A 22,489-nucleotide genomic window follows, 5' to 3' on the forward strand; every position below is an offset into this window, starting at 1 on the left:
CATTTGTGTCCGGTCTTGGGGCACCAGGACAAGAGTACCAGGCTTGGAGTTTGGGGTACATGTTTAAATAGGGAGTCACTCAAATCAATTTTGCAAAGGACCAGTTCCTCTGCCCTCCCAATTCCCCACCCGTGGTGTCTCCTGTGCCTCACAGTTGTGTTACTCCCTGAAGTCAGGACAAGTCTACCCTACCAGCACGATTTCCTCAGACTGGCCCGGCTTTGGGCCGCTAGAGGCTCTTTCCCTACAGTTGTGAGTCTCTGCAGCTTCTCTGGACCGCAGTTTTTCCACATATGGAATAGACTGGAGGTTTCTTCCCCTGCTCCTTTCTCAGAAGGTTGCGAAGATAAATGGCATAGTAAGGCAGACTAATCTGACACAAGCCCGGTGAAATATTGTGCAGGAAAACTTCATTCAAGCTCTTCTTTGTCCGTCAAGCATGGCCATAAAGACAGCTGGAAAAAGAATTTCAGACAAGCCTTTTGTTTTTCATTCATTCCACAAAAACGAACATTTTTGAGTCCAAAGAACGGAGGAAGGACAGCACGAGGCAAGTCTACAAGGGGGCGTCCCTGTCACCTTTCCTGAGTGGCGGAGCACTTGGGGAGCGGGCGGCGGAGGACGTGGCACTGGGAGCTGGCTCGGCTGCTAGGGCAGACCACAACCAAACCAGCAAATGCTTTTTCCAGACGCTGCAAACCAGCCTTCCTGGGCTGGAGAGTGCAAGACGAGCTGGAGGAGGGTCAGGAACCTTCTCAAGACTGATGTCCCCTTTCCAAAGAAGAGGCCAGAACACTTCCAGGACGAGAGCCTGGGAGGAGCCAGGCTTTGGAAAAGTTGGCATGAGATCTACCTTTTGCCCCCGGGCCTGGATCTGAGCAGGGTCCTAGAGTCTTGGCAGGAGGCAGTGTTTCGATTGGCACTCTCTGGCATGGAGGAGGAGGCCGAGCGGGGCCGGATATCCTGTGCCGGTTTGGGAGGGCTGGGAGTGCCTCTCAGAGGAGTCCCGAACCCCGAGCACACACAATCCTGTCGCTTTTAATCAGCAGAGAAGTGCTGGCTCTCAGGTGAGCACCAGATGTGGCTTTTAAAGAACGCACAAAAGGAACATGAGACTTCAACAAACAGAATCCCCTGCGGCATGGGGCTTGGGTGGAGTGGCCGTCTCCGGCCTGAAGTCATTTTGGCCACCCTCCTGGTAGAGAAACCAGCCCCTGGGTCTGTGCACTGCCTCCCAGAGTTGGATTTGGAGGGCTGAAGGGGCTGATTGTCCCTTGTTTCCCTGAGCCTTGAGGGGGCCAACCAGGGTACGGTCATGACAGGGTCCCTGGATGGGGATTTGGGGGTTCTGGAATAAAGTCCTTTCTAGGCCACTAAATGGTATATGGCTGCAGGCAATTGATTCCTTCCCTGGCTGGCTAATTCTAAGTTTCCTTTTAACTTCAAAATTCTAAACAGGGGTGTTCCAAGTGCAAATGAAGATTATATTTTTAGGGGCGCCTGGGTAGCGCAGTCGTTAAAGCGTCTGCCTTCGGCTCAGGGCGTGATCCTGGCGTTCCGGGATCGAGTCCCACATCGGGCTCCTCTGCTGGGAGCCTGCTTCTTCCTCTCTCACTCCCCTGCTGTGTTCCCTCTCTCGCTGGCTGTCTCTCTGTCACATAAATAAATAAAATCTTAAAAAAAAAAAAATTAAAAAAAAAAGATTATATTTTTATTTCTATTTATTTATTTAAAGATTTTACTTATTTATTTGAGAGAGAGTGAGGGTGAGAGAGATCACAGAGGGAGAGGGAAAAGCAGTTTTCCCGCTGAGCAGGGAGGCTGATGTGAGGCTTGATCCCAGGACCCTGAGATCATGACCTGAGCCAAAGGCAGATGCTTAACCGACTGAGCCACCCAGGCACCCCGAAGATTATATTTTTAATATGAGCAGGGGGTTGTCAACAATCCCCAGTCAAGTGAAAGATTTTCTCAAGTCCGTAGATGTTTGATTTCCCTTGAGCTTGTTGTCTACGTACTAGATATAGTTTAAGGACAGTTGTAGTTGGAGGTGGGTAGATAGAGATCCACTCCGACTAGTTCAGGAATAAAGGAGGTTTATGGGATCCCATCTAAGGTCCGAGCAGGTGTTGCAGAGGCTGGAGCTTGACACTGGAGAGTTACCTGACATGCGGACTGCCTCCCGTCCCTCTACTCTAAGCGTCTTCTGCTGACCCAGAGGCCCTGCTCCCTCATCAGAGTCATGGGGCTTTGACTCATCAAGGTGCTGACTTCGCCCTCCATTTTCCCTCGAAACCTCTCTCCGCCCCCCTCCACAGACACAACTGTGGGTCAGGCATCCGTCTTGGGTCTCATCGGCCTCCATGGGGAGGGAGAGTAATATGGCTCCTGGACTATGAACCGGGAGGCTCCTCTAGAGAGAGCTGGGATGGGGCGCACGGAAAACCTATCCAGGAGAGGAACGTCTTGGCCACACCCCACGCTAGACATCATCTCTCCATTTGGCTCCTGGGAATGGACAACCTGTCGTTCTTCTCTTTCTCTCATGGCTACTTTGATGGCTCCTTTGATGGGCTTCTCTTGCTGCCTGTCTTAGAGGTCTTGGTGCTCCCCAAGCTTCTGTCCTCGTTCATCTTCCTTTGGCTAGGTCCTTGTAAAGGACCTAGTATGTGCCAGCCACTAGGGATACAGCAGAAAACAAGACACAGCCTCCACCTTCCCAGGATTTACACCCAGTGAGGAAACAGGAAGTAGCCGCAGTCCATGACGACAAGCCTGGGACGGGAAGGGAGGAGAGGGTAACAGCACGTAGCAGGGGTCCGAACACCATCCACCAAGGCCTTTTTCAGCCTCTCGCCAGCTCCCCTTCTCTCTTGAACTATAGACCTGCACTTACCACTGCTTGCTAGCCAACCCCACCTTTGAATTCTTGAGTTCATTTTATTTTTTTGGGGGGGGCAGGGAGAGGTAGAGGGAGAGGGAGAATCTTAAGCAGATGCTACGTCCAGTGCGGAGCCTGACGTGGGGCTCGATCCCATGGCCCTGAGATCATGACCTGAGCGGAAATAAAGAGTCAAACACTTAGCCGACTGAGTCACTGCAAGTTCTGCAGCAGCCTTAGATTTAAACATATCCACAGTGGAAATAACTGTATCCTACCTAGAGCTGTTGTTCATCCAGTATGACTTATTAGCGACTAATATTGGCGCATCGTTCCCGTCTGCAGGCTGTGTATCTGGGGGTCTTTGGACTCTTCTCTCTGGTCACCCCATCTGGTCAGTCCCTAGATTTAGCAAGTATCCCTTAGAGATGTGTGCAGGACCCAGGCCCTCTCTCTAGCATCCCCCTCCTTTTATTTAAACGCACATCGTCTCTTCTCCTCACCCTTGTGATGGCCTCCAATGGGTGTCCTCAGCTGGATTCTCCCCACGTCCCCCAGTCTGTCAACCACACGGCTCCCAGAGTGAGGTTTTGTTTGCTCTTCTGTTTTTACCTAGCTCTCATTCAGCATATAAAAACTTAAATCTTAAAGTTTTGCTCTTTTTCTAGCCTTTTCCCTTAAAAAAAAAATCAACATTACATTCAACGTCCATTTTTCTGTGTAGATAACCCATCATCCCACCGGCATTTATTTACGGTGTGTGACAGATGTCTCCAATGTTTGTCACATGTTAGCGTTCCATTTGTGTATTGATATCTCTCTGGGCCCTCTAGTTGCTTCTACTGGTTTATTTCTTCTGTGCCAATAGCACACCTAATTAATACTGTTTTCTGGAAAATCTTAATATCTGGCAAAGCAAGTCCCCTGCCAGTTTGTTATTCAGTTGTTCGTTGCCTTGGCTATTCTTAGATCGTCCTGTGCGTGTGTGTGTGTGTGTGTGTGTGTGTGTGTGTGTGCGCGCGTAGCATGAATGTTTCCTCGATTTTGGAACAAGTTATGCTAAATAAGCACAAACAATCCAGAAGATTGAGCATATATGACAGAGCGGTGACATTTCAAAATATCAACCAGATTATAAATACTGACCTGTGCTATTGTTCCTGTGTCTCATTAGCTGGGAAGTACCTTTTTCCTCGTATGGCACGTTCCAATTTTTCAACCTGATAGAGTGGTAAGGGCCGGCATTATTTCTACCATTTTATCTTTTAAATTTTATTCTCATCAAAGTTATACATAGACAAAGCCAAAAGGTTTTATGTGCTTGGCTATGAAACATAGCAGCCCCCCCCCCCGCCCCCGTCCTTCCGCTCCACATCTCCCTCCCTAGTGACGATCATTTTCAGCTCTGATTATTTGGGTATTTATTTCCACGTCTCCAAATAATGTCTAAACTTTTGCTACCTCGTAATTTTTTTTTCAATTTTAATCATTACGTTTAAACCATGAATCTACTGGGGATGTCTGTGCTCCCTCCCTCTCCCAGCCCCTCGGTGTGGGGTGTGATTGTGGCCTCATTTTGGCTAGATCCGCATTTGGGGTTAACATGAATTGGTAGTAAGTCCTGAGGACTTTTCTATCCACACAACTTCTTGTTTCTCCTGGGAGTAAAAACAAGCCTGAGGTTTTGTTTGCACAGCTTTCTATTTACGTGGATGAATGTGATCGCAAGGGTTTCAATGGTTGTCTGGTCTCTCCTTCATAAACATCAGATGTTCAATCAATTTCCTCTTTTGAGAAGTCTTTCCTAGAGATTTCTGGTCTGCTTCAGTGCAGCCCCGCAGCCTCTGTGTCTGGTCAACAGCCATCATCCTGGGCCCATCCTTGACCAGGGTAATCTGTCTTTCATGGTAGACATGTCATCATCCTGCGGCCCATTCTTCTTTAATTCCTGGTTTGTTTCCTGGTTTGGGGGCATGTGTCCTCTGGTAGCTTCTTGGAGAGGGGTAGATGGGAGGTAAATGTCTTGAGATCTGCCACATCTGAAAATACCTCTCTTCTCCCTTCCCAGCTGATTGCTACTTTGGACGGTGACCCAATCCTCGGTCTATACTACTTACCTTCAGAATTTTGAAGGCATCCACCATTATCTTCAAGCTTCCAATAGTGCTGGGGAAAACTCCAAAGCCATTCTGATCTTTGCAAACTTGTAGGATTTTTAAAAACAGATTTATTTATTTGTTTGTTTGTTTGTTTATTTATTTATTTGAGAGAGAGAGAGTGCACACATGAGCAGGGGGCAGAGGGAGATGGAGAGGGAGAAGCAGACATTCTGCTGAGCAGGGAGCCTGATGAGGAGCTCGATCCAGGATCCTGAGATCATGATCCTAGCCAAAGGTAGACGCTTAACCTACTGAACCACCCAGGTGCCCCCCCCTTTTTTTCGTAGACGGTGTTCTAAAATTTCACCAATGATGTTTCAACCATTGGACTGGACACCTGGTAAGTCCTTGAACTCTATAAATTCAAGTACTTCAATTCTGGAAGATTCTCTTCTTTCTTCCCTCCCTTCCTTTCCTTTCCCCTCCTCTTCTCTGTCTCCTCTCCTCTCCTCCCCAGTCTACTACACTCACCTTCTCCCTTTCTTTCTTTCTTTCTTTCTTTCTTTCTTTCACTTTCTTTGTCTTTCATTCTTCTTTCTTCCTTTCTTTCTCCCTTCCTCCCTCCCTTCCTTCCTTCCTTCCTTCCTTCCTTCCTTCCTTCCTTCCTTCCTTCTTTCCTTCCCTTCCCTTCCCTTCCCTTCCCTTCCCTTCCCTTCCCTTCCTCCTTCCTTTCTTCCACTTCCCTTTGATGATTCCTCTCTCTCTCTCTCTCTCTCATTTCCTGCTGGAGCTCCTACTGTGTCTGTATTGTGACTCCTGGACTCAGTCTCTAATTTTCCTCCCTCTTCTGTTGTCCATCCTTTCTCTTGCCTTCTCTCCTCCACTTTGCCTTCTGTTCTTCTACAGGATTTTTCATTCCCACTCTGATGTTTTTAAGTTCTCAAGAGCACTTGTTTTGCTTTCTGAATGCTCCTTTTCCTAAGGCCCTCTCATTGTCCTATGGCTTCAGTATCTTCTCTTCTATCTCTGAGGATATTCATTGTGACATTATCAGTGCTTTTCTCTCCAAATCAACTTTGCTTCTTCTAAGTTGTTTTTTTCCCATGTATTCATCTGTCTTTTCTCTTTCCTGTTGGTGGCTTTCCTTATGGGTTTGGAGATCTTTGTGCACTTAGGGAGACAAAAAGGCCAGTTGGAAGCTCTGGGTATGTGCATGCAGATTGTCCTGAGACAATCGGGCTAGATTAGATCTTCTCTTGGAGATTTTCAGTTATCAGTATCTTTAGGTTTTTCTTTTGGGGCTCACCAAATTGTTTCCTGTCTTGAGGGTGAATGCCTGGCCTCCATGGTTTCTGGGGGTGGGTGGGCACAGGAGGGCTGTGAGTCTCAGCCTCCTGTGCCTTCAAACTTGCGAATGCTCTGGCTTTCGGTAGGAGACTCCCACCCTCAACTCTGTCCAATCAGGGAGCCTCCTGTTTGGGAGAATAAACTTGCACGCCTCCGGCCAGGATGGGCAGACAGCGTTTGCTGTGCGCAACTGGGAGGGAGCCTGGGAATCTGTGACCCCTACAGACTTTCAGCCATTTATTTTAGCCCTGTCTTCCTGATTTCCAGTGATAACAGGTTCTCCCCTTTCCTGGGCCTTTGGATACTTCTAAAATTTAATCACGTTGCTTTTTGGTTTTCCCCACTATTGGCCTAGAACTCTGTTTTCTCAGATCTACTGAGTTGCTAAGTTATTTATTACTCTCTCATCTGCTTTTTAGTTTCCAAAATTTTGTAGCTGGGATTCTGTCCCATTCTCTCATTCTTTCTTTTTACTTTACTGGCACTTGAAAGAGAGTGGGATTTCGAGAGGGAGTAGAAGTGGAAGCATTGGATCAATCCACTATCTTTACCTTTAATCTTCTTTTTCTTCTCTGATTTTTCCTTAATACATCTTCTGTCTTACATGGTGTACTACTGTCAGGTGTCTTCTTAATAATCTATCTTATTCCTTCACTTGTTCCTATGCACTTTAGGATCAGGTCATTAAGTCACATACAACAACAACAATAAAATGAAAAACAACCTTGGAATTTTTATGGAAATTTAAATAATTTATGCAACACTTTGGGGAGAATTGGTATTTTTTATAATTTTTTATCTTCCCATCTATTTGAATAAGGTACAGTTCTTTATTTCAATTCATCTCTCTCTCTCTCTCTTTTTTTTTTTTTTTTTTTGAGAGAGAGAGGGAGAGAATGAGAGTGTGTGAGCCAGGAGGGGCAGAGGGAGAGAGAGAGAGAGAATATTAAGCAGGCCAGAAGCGGGGCTTGACCTCACGCGACCTTGAAATCATGACCTGAGCTGAAATCAAGAGTTGGATGCTCAACTGACTAAGCCACCCAGGGCCCCTCCATTCATCTCTAATAATCAATAGGAATTTGTGTGGCCAATTGCTTGCAAAGGTGGTCCTAGAACTTGTTCGTATTCAAAGATGCACAACACTTTGCAATGCGAATTTGCCAGTCCCTCATCCCTTCCATCTAGGGCTGGACTTAAAAGTTTGCTTTGATCAGGAAAATGCAGGGGAAATGCTGTCCTATGTCTTCGATGCCTGTTCCTCACTCAAGACGGCTTGCAGCTCCTGCTTTTCCCCTCTGGGAACTCTTCTACCGCAGAACTGTGATAACACCCTTCACCCAAGCTGAACCAGACTTTTTTTTCCTGGAGCATGACAGTCAGTCAGTGACACTGCCTGAGGGAGGGAGGGTCCAGCGAGTTTCTTGCAGGCGCTCATTCCCTCCATCCTTGGGGTCTTTAGACCCTCCTCAGCCCTCTCAGCTCTTACGGAGACTTGGACTCTGTGACCGCCTGTGTCCAAGGTGCGGGTAACCGGTAAGAAGCCCGGCACACGACCGAGTGTTCCGCGAGCACCTTCCACAGTGCCAACACTGCGGGGCTCTGAACGGGCTGCCAAAGGGGGTCCGACACAGTTTCCCACTTCACGGAACCTCCCTCTCCCTGGGAGGCAGATCTGGGCTCAAAGCACGGTGATACAAGGTGGAGTTTGACCTATGCTACCTGGAGGGGACTCATTCGTGTTAATGAGATAAAGGGTGACAGATCGGCAGTCATTGGATCGTGGAGCAGGAGGGTGGGGGTGGGAGGTGGGTCAGGAGGCAGGGGGGTAGGGAAAGGCTCAGGTCATGGCTTCCCTCAGGGGCAGGCAGGTGGGCTCCCACATGGAAGAGTGGGGCACATCAGGATGCAGGGGTGAGAGGTGGGAGGGGTTGTGTGTTGGGGAGGGAAAGATGATGACATGGAGGGAGTGACAACCGCGAAAACAAACTTTCCCACTGCACAGTTGTGCCCAGGGCCAGCCCGGGGCCTGTGAGCCATCTGGCAGGACCTGCAATTTCACTCACACGAAATTGTCTCCTTTCCCTTCCCTTCCTTCTTGCCCTTACTCCCGCCCATGGGTGTGCGCATGATGGCACAGTGCAATTTACAAAATTAGTACATTCCGGCGGACCCCACCCCGGCCGCCTTCCTGGTGGCCCTGTGATTTCATGGGTGACGTGTTTGGCAGGGTCCCTGCAGCCCACGCGCTGCTGAGAGAAGTCAGAGCCTAGGGCTGGAAACCCACAAGGGTTATGGATCCCCTCCCCTCTCCTTCCCCAACCTCAAGGCATGCCAGGGAGCATTTTTATTGAGCACCGATTGTGCACGGAGGTGACACTGGGCGTGGGGGCTGCATGAAGGAATGACCAAGATCTGATCACTTTCTCTAAGTTTTCCTGGACCTTTCTTCTCCAAGAGTCCTGTGTGTTGGGTACTTTCCAATTTACAAAGCGCTTCCCTCTTGAACGTTACCGCATGTCCCTCTAGAGGTGGGGGGGGGGGGGGTTGTAGATCCCATTTCACAGGTGAGGAAACCAAGCAATCTACCCACCATCATGTCGTGAGGAGAAGGCCCAGCAAGGAACTGTGGATCTTCTAGTTCTAAATGGAGAGCTATCACGTCTCAGAAAGGAGCAAATGTCCAGACCCCGGTCTGAATGGTCACCAGGCTCACGCCACGTCAATCTTTTAGAAGGCTGTATTTCCTTCATCTCACCCTTGGCTTTTGGTATTTCTGGAGGAAAGAAATTGAAAAGGCCAAGAGAGACGTAAATAAGGGCTGGTGAGCATTAGGAAAATAGCCATGTGCCCGCCTCTCTCTGTCTGTCTCTCCCTGACTCTGTATCTCTCAAAGTTCTTCCACACCCAGTGTTTCATGGGACGCCTGCAACCTGCGGGGAGCTAGCTGACAATCGCCGAGCCCTTCCTCCGTGGCGGGCGCTGTTCTGCACGCCCCACCCCTATTACTTCATTGCCTCCTCAACAGCCCAATGAGGTAGGCACTTTATTATCCTCATTTTGCAGTGGAGGGAACAGAGATGGTGAGCCATGTGCCCAAATTCACACAGCTAGGAAGGCGGGGAGTCCAAATTTGAAACCCAGGTGGTCTGCCTGCAGGGCCCAGGCCCACAGTGCCATGGAGCAATGGGCAAGAGAGGGAGCACAAGAGAGAGAAGAGGTAAAGGGTCTTCCTTGAGGTTCCATACTTGGTCCCAGAAACTGGGGCTTCATCTGGTCTCTGTGCACCAAACTTCTTCCCTCCACACCATAGCCAGGAGGAGAGAGTGGAGCAGGTCTGTAGCGGTCTCTTGTTCTGGCTTCACACAATGGGGTTCAAAGCTTTAAAGCTGTCACAGTGAGACAACAGGCATTGGCAGAAATTGTCCCCCTAGATTGGGTCACACCGTACCAAACCTTCACCGAGGCCCGGAATGTGGCTTGCAGGGTGCTACGTGTGCGGGATTCAGAGGAGAAGAAACCAGTGTCCATCCTAATGCAGTTTATGTCAGTGCGGGAGGCAGAAAAAGAGCCTCCCCCATCCCCAGGTCTTTCTTTCACTCCACAGCTGTGGATCAAACCTGCTGTGTGTCTCACGCCGTTCAGACCGCTGACAGTCCTCAGTGAGTAGAAGACGTGAACAAACCTGCACTATGGACTTCACTCTAGTCAAGAGAGACCATAAAAATAAACGTCATAAATGATTAGTTCATAGAGGGTGTGAGAAGCTGGTAAATGCTCTAAGAATAGAGGGGGGTCGTGGGAGGGACAGAGAGGGGTCTTGAGTGGTCAGATCAGGCCTCACTGAGATGTTACCTCCCAATGAAACCCCTTGCAGTAGAATCCTTTCAGGGTGTGATTTGGGGGGGGGTGTCAAATTTAAAATGTCTAATATGGTTCTTTTGTTCATAGAAAATGAACTCACTTAGACCCTTTGGGAGACCCCGAGTTGGCTTTTGGACACACTGTGTTTGAGATCCTGGTGAGCCCTCCAACTATAATGTCTGGGAGGCGGCCAGACATCTGGGTCCTCGGCTTCAGAAATCAGTTGGGGCTGCAGAGGCAGACTTGGGGGTGTCAGGACAGGAGCTGGTCAAGCCACCCGGGCAGAGCATGCAGTGCGAGGAGGCCACTGCAGGGGTGGAGCATGAAGAAACACATTCAAGTTCATGCAGGTGGAGGCAGGTATGAAGGAGGGGGCTGGGCCTCCCCCCAGCCTGAGAGGGAGGGACCAGAGAGATGGTGGGAGTCTTGGAAGTTGACAGAGAGCAGGGGCTTATGGGGGAGGGAGTGGCCAGAGCATCACTCACACCAGGGGACCTTGCAGGATGGCCTCCTGCATGGGACTTAGAGCTTGGGGTGCTGTCAGTGGGGACAGGCTCTGCAGTGGGACGGGGTAGGGCCACATGGCCGAGAGGTGAGGGCGGAGTCAGCAGGTGGAAAGGGGCCCTTTGGGAAAATTGCCCTGGGTGGAAAGCAGGAGAGATTGGAGGGTGATGGAGATTCCTGTATGTTCAGACACTGAATGGGAAAAGCCACCATGGGTAGAAGGAGTGTGGAATATTCAAGAGTGGGTATGGTTGGGAGAGCGTTTTTAAGGAAGAAGGTATAGGAGTTGTATTGATGGAGGGCAGACACGCGAGGAGCCTGTGACTCTTCAGATCCCTTCACATCTAGCCAGGACCCTACGACAACACCGCGAAGCAGGCAGGGTCGGGTCTCCGTTTCCCAGATGGGGAGCGAGGGCACAGATGGGTTCTGTGCTTGCCCCAGGTCACACAGGGGGACACCTGCAATGTCTGATTCCTTGTCCTGGGCAGGACAGATCCCTCACCTTCTGAATTTCTTCCTGCACTTTCCAGATGCACCTTGGACCCTGCAGGTGCCGCCTTCCAGCCTCCAAGATGCCTTGAAAATGACACTCCAGGCAGCGCGTGATTGACAAGACCATCCGGAGAACCACGAGCTGGTAAGGACGAATTTCTGCAGTGTGTGATGGCAAGAGGGCTTTCCCAGGAGCTGGCACACCTCAGCAGGGGCCACTCATTCATTCCTCTAGTGTCTGCCGAGGGCCTCCTGTGCACCAGGCTCTGCACCTGGTGGAACTGGGAAGGGAGGCACTGGGAGTGCTGGTGAGCCTGGAAGCCTGTGAGGGCCGTGCAGTGGGGAGCCTGGGGGCAGCAGTGCTGGGTGCTGATTTACGCCCTTGCCAGCCAGGAAAGGTGCAATCAGTGAACCAAGGGCCAGAGCCCTGGGCTGGGAGTCCAGAGACCTGGCTTCTGGTCTTGCCAGGGTGGAAGACTTCCCAAGTAAGCCTGCCCCTCAGAATGTGCTCGAATAATATAATGCTGCTCAACAGAATATTCTGTGAGGATAGAAATGTGCTCTTCTGAGCTGTCCGGTATGGCAGCCACTGGCCACACGTGGCTCCTGAGAACATGTAATGTGGCTCTTTGGACTGAGGAACTCACTTTTAAATTGTATTTAATTTTAACCTTAATTTCATTGTAACAGCCACATCTATAGAGAAAGCCATCTTTCTCTATTTTTGGGCTAACAATTGGGAAGGGGTATGTTCTTAAAATGCTCGCTTTCCCTCTGTATGTAATAAAACCTATCAAGTCCAGGCCAGATCTTTCCCCGAAAGCATCCTTTTCTCTGTATCTTCACCGTTCACGCTATTATATGTGTACAGCTGGCTCTATAAGCTGTGGGTCCAGTGCCAAATGCAAGGCCCTGGGGTGACAGGGGTGGGGGGAGTGGGGCATCACTGACTCACCCCTGATGTGTCATGGCACTGCCAGCCCCAGGACCACTGCTCTGCCCTAGCCTGAGACGCCAAGGGGCATGTGCCCAACCCTGGACCTCCTTGAGTTTGCCTTGGCCTCCGAAGGGGATGGAGGGCAAAGCAGAATGTGACCTCCACCACCAATGAGATAGGGGTCAAGTGATGGGGGTTGGGGGAGGGGAAAGTGTGTGCAGCCTGAGGTGCCAGGGGGCATGGAGTAGACAGCTGAGAACCCATCCTAAGGAGGCCGTGGGAGGTGGGACTGCTGAAGACCAGAGGCTTCAGGCCCTCAGTACGTCTCCGTTGTCCTGAGGACTCTATTCACAAAACATGAAGTCAAAAATAACAGGATCAAGAATTTCAAGATGGTGCCCTCTGAGCATTAAAACCCCACTTATAGGGCCCATCTGAGTATGGAGTCCTGGGCGCCTGCTCTGGTCTGGATGCCCCCCTGCCCATGTCCTGACCCCTCATGCTCACTGTCAGTCTCAATCACTGTTCACCTTGCTCTTTGTTCTTCCTGAAGTACTCAAAGGAACCAGACCTGAAGGAAGTTATGAACTAGAGGTTATAGTTATATAGGGGTTCTGTTGGGAGCGCATCAGGTGTGCGGTGCGGTCACAATGATGGGACGTGCCGATGGATGGAGTTTCATCAGGCAGGGGTTAGAGGTGCTTAAATGTCCCACTGTGTCTGCAACAGTCCTGAGCCCGATGGCCACCGTGCCCCCCACAGAAACACTTTCCCAGAAGCTGCGACGTCCTGGTGCTGTGGTACGTGCTGTTCCTTCCCGGGATGCCTGCTCTGGGCTCTTTGTCTTACACAAATCCTTAGCTATTCATCCCGAAGCCTCAGAAGCAGAACCAGTAACTCCTAGGTGTCTACCTTCCCGAGAGTCCCTACTCCGTTGTGCCGCAGTCGCTGACCCGCACGCCCTCTCCCTCACAGCGGCCTCTCATGGAGAGCTTCAGTCGGGAGGAAAGAGCCCGGGGCATTGGGGGGCCAGCCCTTCCCTGGCTGCAGTGCTGTTCATGCCGTCCCCGAGCGGGGAGGTCCCTGTAAGTCGTCTCTCCCCTCCGAAGTTCGATTCCCTGCTCGCCACATCCTCGTCTTCATTGCCTCTGTCTTTCTCCCCATCCAGCCTTGAGCTGAAGACATAAGTCATCTTGGCTTTCTCCAGGACTCACACACCTCTAGGAGGAGAAGGAAGATGGAAAGAGAGGAGGGCGCGAATTAGCATTCACACCTGTTGAAAATAAATTATTGTGGTAAAATATACATAATATGAACTGTAACCTTTTACCCATTTCAAAACGTATAATTCAGTAGCATTAAGCACATTCCCAATGTCGTAAGACTGTCACCATGACTCATTTCCGGAACGTATCATCATCTTAAACAGAAATTGTACGCCCGCGACACTCGAACTCCCCATTCTTCCCTCCCCTCAGCCCCTGGTGACCACCAGTCTACATTCTGTCTGTGTGAATTTGCCAACTCTAGGAAACTTCTGTAAGTGGAATCATTCAGTATTTGCCCTTTTGTGTTGGACTTACTTCACTCAGCGTAATGTCTTCAAGAGTCATCCATGGTGTAGCTCGTGTCAGAATGTCCTTCCTTTCTAAGACCAAATCATCTTCCATTGTCTGTAGAGACAGCGCTCTGCTTATCCATTCATCCCGAGATGGATATTTGGGTGCTCATTAGGGTTGCCCACCTGTTCTTTTTAAAGAAAAGTGTTTCTGGATAACCCATTGGAGTCCGGGATGGGGGGAGTGGGTCGAGAGAAGAATAAGCATCAGATCCCCAAGTAGATGGGATCTCTCAGGAGCCTTCCACCTCAGCAGTGACTGAATCCAGGAAGAAGCGGGGGGACAGAGGGAGTGGTCCACGGGGGCTCCAAGGCAAAGCTCCATGGCTTCAGGGTGCAAGAGGGCAGTGGGTGCAGATAGCGCGTGGAATGAGCGGAGTGAGGAAGAACCCCGGGGGCCTGGCTGTCAGCTGAAGGAAGGAGGGGGAGGTGAAATGTGTCCAGGAAGGTAAGTAGAGAGATGTGGCTGCTCTTGGTTAAGAAAAGGAAGGGGGCGGGAGAAGTTGGTAGGGGAGTGTGCAGAGGACCTGCTATGAAATGTCAGGGCCCAGTGCAAAATGAAAAAGCGGAGGGAAATACAGTTTAAAGGGACTAAAATTCAGAGCTTTTCCTTTCTTCCGCCATCTGTCTCAAGTTAGGTTTTTGTTTTTTTTTTAAGATTTTGTTTATTTATTTGAGAGAGAGAGTGCCAACAAGTGGGGGGAGGAGCAGAGGGGAGGAGCAGAGGGAAAGGGGCAAGCCGACTTCGGGCTGAACCCAGAGCCCAACAAGGGGCTTGATCTTACAACCCTGAGATCAGACCTGAGCTGATACCAAGAGACAGACATCTAACCAACTGTGCCACCCAGGTGTCCCTCTCGATTTAGGTTTTTAAAATTCTTTTTCTATTTAATATTAGAAATAAGGAAAAATCAAACATTTAAATTATTTGCATGAATTTTGCCATTCATCTTTACATTGTGCCACCTGTATATTCATTCATTCGTTCGTTCATTTACTATTTTTATTTTTTAAAAATTTAAGAAGATTTTTATTTATTTATTTAGAGAGCAAGTGGGGGAGGGGCGCAGGGAGAGCGCGAAAGAGAATCTCAAGCAGCCTCCAAGCTGAGTGCAGAGCCTGAAGCAGGGCTCGATCTCATGACCCTGAAATCATGACCTGAGCCAAAATCAAGAGTCAGACTCTTAACCGACTGAGCCACCCAGACGCCCCCATATATTTGCTCTTTTTAAGTTGCAGTAAAATATACACAACGTAAACCTTAACCGTCTTAACCATTTTTAAGAGCACGTTTCAGTGACAGTAAGTACATTCACACTGTTGTACAACTGTCACCGCCATCCACCACCCATTTTCTTCATCTTGCAAAACTGAAGCTCTGTTCCCATTAAACACTAACTCCCCACTCTGCCCTGCCTGCAGCCCCCGACAATCACCATCCTACTTTCTGTTTCTATGAGTTTTGTTTATTTTAAAAGATTTATTTATTTATTTTAGAAAAAGAGGGAGAGAAGAAGCGTGGGGTGGGAGGGGCAGAAGGAGAGAGAAAATCTTAGGCAGACTCCCCACTGAGCACGGAGCCCAACGCAGGGCTTGATGGGGCGGGGGCGTCTCGATGGGGGGTGGCTTGATGGGGGGATTCTACTCAGGGCTCGATCCCACGACTCCGAGATCATGACACAAGTTGAGACCAAATCAGACCCTTAGCCGACTGAGACACACAGGCACCACAGTTTCTATGAGTTTGATAAGACTAGAAATGTTCATTCATGCACCGACAGATGCTTTTGGCTGTTGTGAATAAGCAAAGGCAGTTTTTAAATTATTTTATATTTTTAAAGATTTTATTTATTTATTTGTCAGAGAGAGAGAGAGAGAGCACAAGCAGGGGGAGCAACAGGCAGAGGGAGAAGCAGGCTCCCCACTGAGCAAGGAGCCCGATGCAGGACTCGACCCCAGGACCCTGGGATCATGACCTGAGCTGAAGGCAGATGCTTAAACTGACTGAGCCACCCAGGCGTCCCAGCAAGGGCAGTTTAAATGAAAGTGTAAAAACATGAGCTCCTATGCAGAATCACCAAAATTACGTGAGTCATATTTCATATCCTATACATACACGTATATTTCATTCTTACCACCAACAGGAAATGCTGGATAAAACTAAATCAGGGCGCCTGGGTGGCTCAGTCGTTAAGCGTCTGCGTTCGGCTCAGGTCGTGATCCCAGCGTCCTGGGATCGAGCCCCACTTCGGGCTCCCGGCTCCACTGGGAGCCCGCTTCTTCCTCTCCCACTCCCCATTTGTGTTCCCTCTCTCGCTGGCTGTCTCTCTGTCAAATAAATAAATAAAAATCTTTAAAAAAATGAAAATAAATAAAAATAAATCAACCATGTTGATTTCACTTTTGGAAAGGCACACCGACCTCTACCTTTGGTTTACTGGTTGGTGAGGAAAGAAGAGAAGACTTTAAGGAAAAGGAACTTGGGTTGCTGTTTTGTTTTTTTTTCCTTTCTTTTTATGTCATCATTTACGTCATAAGTGGCTGGCTAATACAGAGAAGTAACGTAAGGAAAGAAAGGATATGATAGGGCTCCTTGGTCCCTTGTGGTTCCTAGAAATGCCATTGTCATCCTTCCGGATTTGAAGCAAGTCCTGGTTTGAACAGAAGGAGTGGCCCCTTGGGCCATCAAGGTCCGGCTCACTCAGCTATAGCCATGTGGACACGGGATGTGAGCACGGAACTCCTGTGGGCCCACAATGCGTGGGAGTTCAGCCAGACTCAAAGGCCGGACAAGGTGAGGGCATCATGGAGCCACAGAGCGGGCATAGCTAACACTGCATGCGTGGCAAAGGGCAAAGACACACACATTCGACGTATCTCCTCTCTTGTGACCATGCTCCCTTGTCCCATTGGTCTTCACGTAAAACACGCAAATTATAGATAAAATTATTAAGAGTTCAAGACAGCAATGGCAGAGCAGTGAACCAAGTGCGGGCCCTTCTGAGTGTGGGGTCTTAGGTAATGGCACAGATCCTGGAGGAAGATCCAGTAAAGACCCGCCTAAAAGGAAGGAGGGGCAGCAAAGCACGAGGGAAACAAGAACCAAGGGTGTACGCAGAGCAGCCCTCTTGAGCCCCAAGAGCATGAGCAGAAAGAAGCAAGAAGACCAGCAAAATGAAGAAATGGCAACTGACAGTTCATAGTAAGAATGGAGGCAGAAGTACTTCCAAAATTATACAGAAGAACTAGAAATCCATGGCTTTCCAGGGCCATTCAGTGTGGTAGAGCCCCTCACACCTCAGTGAACCTTGAGCCCACGAGGGCTTTGCAGCTGAGCCCATGAATGTTCAGGAAGAGGCCTGGCTTGCAGTCCTTAAGAGCAGGTGGCGTTACAGCAAGCATTTTTTGTTTTAAAAACATGTATGCAAGGGGTGCCGGGGTGGCTGAGTATCCGACTCTTGGTTTCGGCTCGGGTCATGATCTTGGGGTCGTAAGATCGAGCCCCTTGTTGGGCCCTCTGCACTGAAGGTGGCACCTGCTTGAGATTCTCTCTCTCCCTCTCCTTCTACCCCCCCTTTCTCTTTAAAATAAATACATCAATCTTAAAAAACAAATAAAATAAAAATATGTATGCGATATGTTTTAGAAAGTTTTCTTTCCAATGTAATAATAATATGTATATGTTTTAAGTTCTAATGACAAGAGAATTAAGCTTTACATTTCTAGAAACCTGCTTGTGTGGCATACCACAAAAATGAGAAGCTATTGTAGTTTTGAAAGTCTGCAGACAACAGTTAAAGCTCTAGATAATTGCGGAGAGAAGTATTCGGAGAGCATGAGCTGTGTCTTCTCTTTTTTCAGTAACCGGTGCTACTTGGTTGAGACGTACATTGGGTTGTTGGTGAATTTGTGTGGAAGGGCTGTGTATGGTTTGAGGAGGGATTCAAAGTGAACCTGGTGGGTGGCCTTGTTGATTCTACCTTCATTTAAAGTTGGTTTTCTTGAAAAGCTCATAGAAATATAAAAGAGATCGCAAAACATTAAGAAGTACGGCTTACTTTGTGTTCTTCTAAAAATTACTAAATTGTTTCCATTAAAACTATTAATTCTAACAAATTAGTATTGAGCGAGTGAATGAAAAAGGCAAAGAAAAGAGATAGCAACTCTGTCGGTAATTGCCGTCTCCAATTCCTTGCCTTTAACGCGAGTGTTTTAAACTGTATGGCGTATTCCAACTTCCAATTCTATGACTCTGGTAATACTTATAAATGCAATTAAGATGGTCACTGCTTGATAAGAGGAAATTAAGTACATTTATGTAACATGGCAATATATTGACTACCAGGTATTAAACCGAACACGATGGTGTTTACACAACAGAAGAGTAAATGGCAGGCAGAGAGGAGGAAGAAGATCCACTCATTTCTTTAACCGGGAATTGCTAAATGCCTATGGCTGCCCCATGCTAGGTCCAGCGTAGGTTAAAGTGGAAGCTACCATCCCGGACCTCAAGACATATGAATAAAGCCAGTGGACACAATGTCATCAAGAATAAGGTTACAGGAGAGAAGGTGGATGGCCAGAGGAGTGGTCTCCCTGAGGGCTCAAGGGCATGTTGAGCTTGCATGGTTCCCACTTGTTGAGAGCCAGGGTGGGTGCATCTGCTTGTCCACTCAATGGGAAGGATTATGGACTCTTTTAACGAATCATTCATTCGGCAAAAATATTTCTTGAGCACCTACTGAGTGCCAGGCACCACGCTAGGAACTGGAGATGCAAAGAGGAGCAAATGGACTTCTGTCCCCAAATTGCTTGAATGGTGATTAAGGACAGTCGAGGTGACGAAGGGCAGGGCAGCGTGGCAGTTGGGGTTGGAAGGCATAGCTGTAGGCTATCTGGCTACTACCCACCCAACTGCCTTCCCTAACTGGTGACGGCAAGAGTCCCCTTGTGTCTGAATATCGCCTCAGTATCCTTCCTGACACAGCAACCAAGCCATCACTACCCATCAATCAGACCTAGAACAAAAGATGGAACGTATTTGCTTCCTGGGCAGCAAAGGACTGCAATCACCCGGCACACATTTGCTCGGGGAGCACAGAGGAGCTGTTGGCTAGCACTCTTGGGGTGGGACTTGGGTGAGAAGTCACAGAGAGGACAGCGAATCAACTGGACCTCAAAGGATGAATGGATTCTGTAGGTTAGAAACCGCTAGCTCCCTTTCACTGCCTGCACTGTTGCTGGCTTTTTTGCAACGTGGAGAGAAGCTAATGGTCCCTGGGAAATATGGCCTCATTTCTGTAATGTGGAGCCTATTTGGGGTCTCTCAGGTGGACCCTGATGGAAGTAGCAGACCCCTGGGAGGGATGGAGACTTGAGGTGGGTAGTGTGGCAGAGCCAGCCTGTTGGGGGAGGCCAGGTTGCTGGCCCAGCCACCGGGTTTTCTTTGGCAGAAGAATGTCCAGCCTCTTCATGTAGCTGGTGCCCAGCAGGCCAGGCGCAGTGAGCTCATGGCATTCCCTGGGTCCTGGAGCTAGAGAACTTAGGGTGGAGGGAAGTGGAGGGCTGGAGATAGCTTCACCAGCTCGGGGTTTGCAGCAGGCAGGGCACTGGGCCAGTGGAGACAGGAAATCTTCTGGGCTTTCAGACATTGTGTCATATGATTGTTTATTTGGGAAGAGGAAGCCATCCAGAGAGCACTGGTGCCCATCACCACCTCCTGAGAGAGAAATCCAGCTGGCGCACGTGCTACCCTCCTCACCCACATGCCCACGGACTGCGTGCGCACACGTGTGCACACACACACACACACACACACACACACACAGGCACGCATCCCCTCATCTCCCGCCCCACCGCCCCCAACCCTGTGCACATAGGTGAGGTGAGTTCGCCACATTCAAAGAGACATAACAGCTCCAGGGCCCTGTGCCTACATTTCTACTCAGATTGCGCTGCAAGGGATCCAATTCTCCAGTGTCTCTTGGGCAAGTCATGATTTGCTGAACCTCAGTTTCCCTATCTTTAAAATGCAGAAAGGAAAACTCCTTTCACCCACCACCTGAGAAGACAGACAGGAGCCGTGAGGAACAGAATAGCCCCATCCATACGATGAGTAACTTTTGTCCTCATGGCAACTGTGAGGCTAGATCCTTACGGGGTCACAGCAGACCCTTCCTTGTCTTCATAGTCAGTCCTGCTGGACTCTTCCAGGCATCAAACAACCATCACCTCTCCAATCCCACTGCTCTGTCCTAATTTAGACCCTGGTTCTTGCTCCTCGGCCTCTGCAATGGTCTTCGTCCCATCTCTAGGCACCATGCACCCTACTGAAGAGTTGATTCTGGTCACGTTTCTCCTCTTTCCGAGCCCCCGCGACTTCCTCCTTGCTGACAGACTGAAACTCTAATTTCAAATTCCTCCCTAACTTTCCAGTCGTGCTTTCTATTTTTCCCATATCAGCCTCCTCTGTTACAGCCGCACCAGGTTGCCATTTCGACAACTAACTTAGCAAATTCTTACCTTTGTAGATTTGTTTCTTTGCCTTTATTTTGGGATGTGCTCCCCCTCCCCCAACTCATCACATCTGTCTATTTGGAAAAACAACAGAGTAAGTTCCTCACTCTGACTGAAGGAGGCTGATGGAAGTTTGGTCAGGGAGGGAGTGCTTGTCAGACCCTCACAGATAGGATCCTGTCCCATATTTGAGCTCCAGGAAGCCCCCTGCTCTGGAGTACCTTCATCAGAATTTCCTAAATTCCTTCACATGCGTTAGATCAGCTGGGTACACCGCCCACAGCCTGGACACTTTAAGTGTCCCAGAACCTGTTTCTCCCCTAAAAACTCTCTGACCCTCTACCCCATGCATGGGGTGGACTAGATGTCCCCAAAAAGCTCCAAGACTCACACCTACAGAGTCATCCCTGGGCTCTAAGGGAGGATGGGCTGGTAAGCGGATAGTTCCTACTGACAAATGTGGTCCGTGTTTTGTGGATTTGTGTGAGATTGGGTCACCAAAAAGGTGTAGACATGCTGATTTGTGGTGGCTCTTATGGATGCAGGGTGAGTTTGGGGGTCTAGGCTACTGAGGGTCCACTGCTGAGCCTTGGGCTTGAGCCATGTCTACAGGTCTGCCCATCAGCTCTCACCCTTATAGGCAATCAGATCATGGTGCCCCTGCTGCTGGTGTGTGACACTTGAGGGTCATGGGTCTGGTGGCAGGCATCCTTTATCCCCGTGTCCCCACCCCAGCCTCCAGGGAAATCACGCTGTGTGTTCAGAAGGCTCTGTGTCACAGGGCAGAAAGTCCTCTGGGGTGGCAGTGGATTTGAGACCACTGTTCCAGAATGCCTACGGGCTTTTCTCATCAATGTCCTTTCTAACCTCTAACTAATATGCAGTGTCATGCTTTTCCAGGTCAGTCTTATCCCATGTTGGACAAGGGATAGGCATTCCTTGCAGAAGTAGTTTCTCTTCTCATTCCGCCCACGGGCTCCTGCCTTCCTTCCCGCTGGTGACAGTCTGCAGCAAGCAGGACATATTCCTTTTCTAGGGCTGCTGTAACAAATTACCATAAACTTGGTGTTTTCAAACAATAGAAATTATTCTCTTACAGTTCTCGAGGCCAGAAGTCTGAAATCAAGGTGTCAGCAAGGCTGGTTCCTTCTGGAGGCTCTGAGTGAAAACCTGTTCAGTGCCTTTCTTAGTTTCTATGTTGCCAACAACCCTTGGGGTCCTTTGGCTTCTAGATGTATCATTCTAGTCTTTACTCCGTCTTCACTGGTATTACCCCTGAGTGTCCCTGTGTCTCCAAGTTTCCCTCTTCTTATAAGGACACTGGATTTAGGGCTCACCCTGATACAGTATGACCTTATCTTCACTTGCTCACATCTGCAAAAACCTTATTTCCAAATAAGGTCACATTCACAGGTTCCAGGTGGGCGCGAGTCTTAGGGGGACACCCTTCAACCAAACCTACAGCAATTTGGTTAACGATGAAAGTGATCACTTGCTAGGAATGCGGTGATTACAGCCTTAGGAGTTTAAGAGAAGACATGGGTGGGAAAATGTATTGTTTTAGGTTTACATCATATAATTCTAAATGGCAAATTTAACATGATCTGGAAATGAATGATGGCTCATGTGTTCCTGCATACGTCAGGTAAGACGAGCATGTGAAGTCCTCCTGAACAGAGCACAGTAACAGCTTTTGAGAGCCGTTGGAAGCCAGTGTTCGCAGACCTCGGGATGGATGATGCAACGTCATGAGTCAACAGTATTAGGGGACTGCAGAAGCAAGAAGAGCTGTACCGTTTCAGTACAAATAGGTTCTGAAGAGCCATGGCCTTATGAGTAATAATGGCATTGCCACCTTTTCTCACGGTGGGGAATATGAAATTAACTACGAACAGTGTATTTGGTGTTAGTGAACAAGAAAGAAAATGAAAAGGTGGGTTTTGGACTTGAACAGGAAGAGAGGGTGCCTGGACGCTATGGCGAATCCTTATGTGCACTGATGAAACAACAAATAAATATGTAAATACCTCTTCTGTACCCATTATTCTAAATCTTCGACATTAAATCACTGTACTTCACATGGGCCATGGGTTTTGTAACGCATTTTGAAATCAGGTTGTTTATGTAGACAGGCACTTTGCAACACATATTTGCCTCGTGCCCTGCACATCTTGAATAAAAGCAGTCCTCTTCTTTCGCACAGCCCCTGAGTGGAGTGAGGACTCTCAATG

At 48.9% G+C, this 22,489-nt stretch overlaps 1 long non-coding RNA gene across 1 annotated transcript; it reads left to right on the forward strand.

Moving 5' to 3' along the window:
* The first annotated feature begins 1,754 nt into the window (after window positions 1-1,754).
* LOC113253398 (uncharacterized) lies at window positions 1,755-22,287 on the forward strand. Its single transcript, XR_003315392.4, has 5 exons — window positions 1,755-9,361; window positions 9,932-9,986; window positions 10,276-10,345; window positions 11,226-11,332; window positions 21,904-22,287. It is a non-coding gene; the product is annotated as an uncharacterized LOC113253398 (long non-coding RNA).
* The last annotated feature ends 202 nt before the right edge of the window (window positions 22,288-22,489 follow it).

The sequence above is a fragment of the Ursus arctos genome, unplaced genomic scaffold, assembly GCF_023065955.2.
Source record: "Ursus arctos isolate Adak ecotype North America unplaced genomic scaffold, UrsArc2.0 scaffold_17, whole genome shotgun sequence".
Classification (NCBI taxonomy): domain Eukaryota; kingdom Metazoa; phylum Chordata; class Mammalia; order Carnivora; family Ursidae; genus Ursus; species Ursus arctos.